Genomic DNA, 6,000 nt, shown 5'->3' on the forward strand with positions numbered 1-6,000 from the left:
ATTTCCAGATTATAAATCATTCCTTTGACAGGGTATCTGCCATAACCAAGTCTCAGTTTCTGTGGTATCGTGGTTTTTGGGGGGGTTTTTGTTGTTTTTTTTTATATTACAACTGGCAAGTACTCTTCTCGGCTGTTCCTATAAATGACGCATTCTGCATAATTTATGAGAATGGAATCAAAATCAAAGCTAATAAAGGCCTCCCTTGCTTTTCTTGCACATGTCAAAGCATCCCAGGCTTTGAGTTTTAAGGGGATTGGATAATCAGGGAGGGAAATGTCAGACTTTGGTACAGTGTGGGTAGGCATGGTGGGTACCAACACTGAAGTTCAGGCTTGCAAAAGCTCCATTCATGAGTTGCTCACCAGATCCTGGTACTCAGGCCTCCAAAAAGCAAAACAGTGTCTCCTTAACATTTGTGTTGGGAGATAAACGCACAGGATGCATCTGTATAGCAGGAGCCAGATGGGACGCCATTCTCTCCTCTGAAAAAGGAAGGTGTTGTTGGAGGAGGTTTGCAGACTTCCTTCTGGTTCTGACCCTTGGGTGGCTACAGGAACCAATGGCGAAAGGAGAGACCAGTGAGCACCAATGAGGTAAGGAACACACATTCCTTGTGCCCTTGTTGGCAAACTCCCGCTCAGATTTGGACCTGAGAATTCAGAATCCGAAATCACCTTTACTCCAGGAACCGCCTCACCAGGTCAACAGCAGAACCTATTCCTAAGATAAAGCTTCTCCTGGTTAAGCCTGAGATGCTTTGCTCTCTGTGACTATGTGGTCTATGGGACTTTCTGGCAGATACTCGTTGGCAAGATAATGCTCAACAAAATCCAGGTATCGGAATGTGATGGCTCAGAGGGTTCCATGTGGGGTTTCTGAACAAAGGCATCAAGAATAGAAAAGACTGTATTGAAAGAATCTTGATCTAGAAGCTCTCAGCAGCTCTCCATCTGAGGCCTGGCTTGCTCTCTGTCCTCTTCGCCGCTCTTATAAGATCGATGCTTCCTTTACATTCCATTAGTCATAATACATAGCAGGAACTGAGCGGCTCCAGGCTTTTCATTACCCAGACAGGGTTTCCAAAATGAAGCAGGTCCAACATTTCCTGTGCAATGAGTTGCCATTCTCCACCTGCCCATCCCGCACCATCCAAAAAAGGATTTGTATGGATTTCAAGAAGTAAGATGCCATTAGAGTGGAACCAGAGAAAACCTGGTACTCAACTTGTGTTGGAAATCTAAAGACACTGAGCCAAGTCATGTGAACCAAGTGGCTCCCAGATCCTGGCTCTGCTTCTCTGCAGGGTTTCCGCATTTCAAAGCTCTCTAAACCACGCAAAGTAAGGCTGACTACACCCAAGAATAATTCTGGTTGACAACTGTTGAATGGTCTGGGGTGATGTGTGTGTGTGTGTGTGTGTGTGTGTGTGTGTGTGTGTGTGTGTGTGTGTGTGTGTTTGTATGCGCCAGTATTGGGGCTTGAACTGGGTCTGGATACTGTCCCTCAACTTTTTTGCTCAAGGCTAGTGTTCTGCCACTTGATCCACACCCATGCTTCTGGATTTTGGTGGCTAATTGGAGATAAGAAGCTCATAGACTTTCCTGCCTGTATGGGTAACAAGCCACATCTTTAGACCTCAGCCTCCTGGATAGCTAGGATTATAGGTGTGAGCCACTGGTGCCTAACTCCTGGGGAAATGATTTAATCACTGGATTTTAGGACTGCAGAGGCTTTGCATACAACCTGATGTGTTTTACAAGTGACAAATGGATACTAGTAAGAGCAAAATGTCACAGCCCAGGTCACAGAGACGGCAGTAGAAATGAGACCAGACCCCTAGGGCTCCAGACTCACACACAATGATTTTCAAGCTTTCTTGACCATAAAGTGTTGTAAGCCATGCACATTCCATTGTAATCTACTCACTAACGAGTGTGTCATGGGAACAAAATTTTAAGAAAAGATTCTTAAATTTCTGTATGAAACTGCCCGAGTACCTGTTCTATTCAGTTTCAGGGTTGTTTTTTTTTTTTCACACTGGCCTTGAACTTACGGTTATCATCAACAGTTAAAAACACTACTCAAGGCACATACTAGTGGCTTACACCTGTAATCCTAGCTATTGGGGGTGGGGGGATGTGAAGAACACAGCCAGAGCAGATCCAGAGGATTACGGTTGAAGGCAGCCCAAGAGAAAAGTGCATGAGACTTCATGCCCCTCAAAAAAAAAAAAAAAAACTGGAAAAAAGCTTGGCAGGAGGCATGGTTCAAGAGGCAAAACACCAGTGTGAGGCCCTGATTTCAAACCCAGGTACCACAAACACACACACACACACACACTATTCAAAAGCTCAGGCCTTTAAACATTGATTATTAGATTTTCTTAACAAAGATCTAAAATTAAGCCTCTAGCATGGCAAGAGTTAGATTCCCATCCAAGTCTAAGGTTCTGTTGACCTACTACAGTCAATTAAAAACAAAATTGATGCCTACAAAATATTACCAGTTTCCCATAATATTAACAGAACCAGAAACATTTAAAAGATCAAACAGAAAAACCCAAGAGCCAGAAGCCAGCCTCTCCTGTAGAGACGCTTACGCAGGCTCTTGGCCTCGCTGGCAGAATCTTTTGGAATAGATGGCTTTTGTCAATAACATCTCTATAAAACAAGGCAGCACTGGGGCTTAGGTCACTGGCTATGGGAACGCCCACATTCATGAGTCCAGTTTCATGAGTAGGGGGAGGGATTTTTTTTTTTTTTTTTAATGAAGAAGCTAAGTCTAAACTAAATGATCAAAGGAGGAAGAGAAATCTCTAACCAAATAACTTTGAAATAGATGCTTATGGGGGCTTTCAAATGATACTCTCAGATGGCCGGCGCATTCAGTTTCATAGATCATGGCACACGTGACGCTCGAGGTTCAGTACATGCATCAGTCAGCGTGTGCTGGTGTTCCCTCCCCACTGGAGGCGGGGGGGGGGGGGGGGCTCGGGGAGGGGGGAGGCGGTGTGAAGAACACGCCAGAGCAGTGGAAAACACGGAAGCAGTTATGGAAGCAGTTCTCGCCACGGCCAGCCAGCTCCTGGCCTGTCATGATACACACGCTTCCCGTTTGAAGCGGCAGCTGGTCAGTAGCGAAGGCATAATGTGTAGGAGCTCCCTTTGTCCTCTTCCTCCATGAGCTGAAGCATGGACCTGCAGCCTTGTCAACTCCCCCAACGCTACCTCTCACCCCCGGGAGTTAGTTCATCCTTACAGATCAGGGATGGAACCGCTTAGCTTCTTTTTCAGGAAAATTCCCATGCCCCCATCCTGTGGTTTTTTGAAACCAGCCAAACCTTGTTGCTTTATGTGTGTGTTTTGTTTTGTTTTGTTATTCCATTCAGGGCTGATTTCTGGCCAAATTCCCACTGTGGGACTCCAGCACTGACAGAGGTTAATGGTTACCAGTTAGTCACTCTCTACGGTATTGGTTTGATCTTCTTGGCTCTAACACTCTTCCTCTTCTTGGCACAAGAATATTCAGCTTTTGCCCTTTATCTTGTTATCCCAGAGCCTGAAGGCCCATGACAGCCGCGGCTGCAGATGCCAGGCCTCGGCGTGCTGGCAGAGTGGCCGCAGGAGAGCCCCACCGGCGACGGGCACGCAGCGATTCATCTCCCCCTCGGCAACCAGCTGGCCTGTTGCTGAAACCCAGAACAATCTGAGAAGACACACAGGAGTCGTGTTCTGCTTCGGCCTTGTCTCTTCCTCCACGAAGAGAGCAGAGGAACAACAAGGGGCCGAAGGAAGCAGCTATTTACAGAAAGCTTATTGGAATCTGTTCAGAAGCCCAAGGATTCTTGACTATAGTGTGTCCCCAAGTCCCCAGAGACGTGATGGCCACATAGCTGCCTAGGGCCAGGAAAGAAGCACACGGAAGTCAACTTAAATGCATATGGCTCCCAAGGGGCCACTCTTCTAGGGAGCGGCTCCCCCATGGCTGTACTGGGAGGCTCTGGACCCTCAATCGGATCATTCCACACCCCCCCCCCCACCTTCCAGCACAGAGCAGGAATGGGAAGGGCACAGCATGGGGTGTCATCTTGCTGTTCGAAGTGACTCCAGTGGCTAGTCGTGTCAGCACTGAGCTTGCCGCTCAGGAAAAGCAGGCACTTGGCAGGAGCCCCCCGCCCCCCACCCCAAGCCACAGCAGGAACTCGGGCAGCCTATGGACAAACGCATGCTTCTCTGAGTGCCAGATGAAGGAGACCCTTAGATTTAGGAAGCCAAGACTCACACAGTAAGAGAAGCAAGAGACCCGAAACTGGGTCTAGGACCCATGGTCACACTGTATCACTCTGGTAAGATGCACCCAAGGGGGTGGCACACAAAAAATTCCTGGCCAAGCAAACATGTATGTGACTCACTGAGCTCCCACGGGAACACCCCCCTGCCTGACCTCCTGTCCCCTTTTCTCTCCATGTGTCGAGTTGCAATTTGCCCCTGTTAAACATACAGGAGTAGCCCCTGTTTGCAGGGTTTGCTGCATCTAGCCAGCAAGAGAACTCAACTTCCTGCCCATAAATCCCACCCCATTGCTCCACCATGAAGACTCCAGAGGGTCCCATTCCAAAGGTTCAAAGAAGTTCGGAAGAGATCATTCTGAAATTAAAATTCTGTTCATCAAGTGCAGAAAGAAGACCTAACCGCTCCGGGGCCTTGGATTAACCAGCTCAGAAATGGGCATCGTATGGTTCTAGAAACACCCTCTTTGTGGGCAGGGCAGAATCAGGTTAATTAATTGGCTTCCTCCAAGCAGAAATTGTGTCATCCTCTTCAAAACCTTAAGATGAAAGGTGTGAAAAGGTGTCATCGTTACACAAATTGCTACATCAAACGTAGGACGCCTATAAACCTAGAGCAGGTAATTATCATAAAAATAGCACACTGTTAAAACTCCCAGGGAGAGTTGGGCAAATTCTACTACAGGGAAGCGAGAAGTGTGCACAGGATCCTGAGACCAGAAGTCCAGCCCCCCTTCCAGAATCCAGCTACCAGCTCCTCCCTGAGCCGGCTGCACAGCCTCTGCACAATCCTGCACAGTTCTAGGCACAGTGCCCAGAGTGCACATGACACTCTCCCATCACCTCCCAAGCCCAGATCTCTGCAGTGACCTGTAAGACCCGTTACCTACGCCTTACATGATAGGTCATTGCCTGTCACCTTGGCCTCCGTTCCTGCCCGACATCGCTGAGCTCCAAGCCCTCCCCCCCTCCCTGTGCCCCTCACCACGAGAGCAGGCTCCTGCCATCACCTCTAGGTTTGCTGCCCCCCTCTCTGACTGCTTTCCCAGCTCTGTGTGCACCCCGCATCGTCCCCTCCTCTGCAACTCTTCTGAATGTTATCTTCACAGCGAATGCTTTCTTTCCCTGACCATCTAGCTCAAAGCCCTAACCTTCACCTTCGCCTCTTCCACCTCTCCCTTTGCCTGATTTTTTTTTCTTTTTGTCAGTCATGGGCCTGAATTCTGGGCCTGCGTGCTGTCCCTCAGGTCTTCAGCTCAAGGCTAGTGCTCTACCACTTGAGCCACAGCGCCACTCCTGGCTTTTTTTCTTCTTCTTATGTGGTGCTGAGAAATTGAACCCAGGGCCTCATGCATGCAAGGCAAGCGCTCTACCACTGAGCCACCTTCCCAGCCCATACCTTTGCCTGATTTTGTCTCCAACCTTTTACCAATCTGACCTGTTTGTTGTGTTTATTTTCTGTCTTCCCCCAGGGACAATGCCAGCTCTACAAACAAAGGCCAGGGAAACATTGACCACTTGGAGGTATCCAGTGAAGATTTGTTGGCTGGAGGCATGAATCGCGAGTTCTTGAACACCGAAAGGCTACTTGTGCTGGCCCTAAGATTGTGCAGATCAGGCCTGCTTTCCATTCCTGTAGCTTTCCATTCCTTACACGTTCCCATCTGGCAGAGGTGAGGGATCCCAAAAGAAAATGCCATGGGCTGAAC

The sequence above is a fragment of the Dipodomys spectabilis genome, unplaced genomic scaffold, assembly GCF_019054845.1.
Source record: "Dipodomys spectabilis isolate Male_0828 unplaced genomic scaffold, ASM1905484v1 ptg000289l, whole genome shotgun sequence".
NCBI lineage: Eukaryota > Metazoa > Chordata > Mammalia > Rodentia > Heteromyidae > Dipodomys > Dipodomys spectabilis.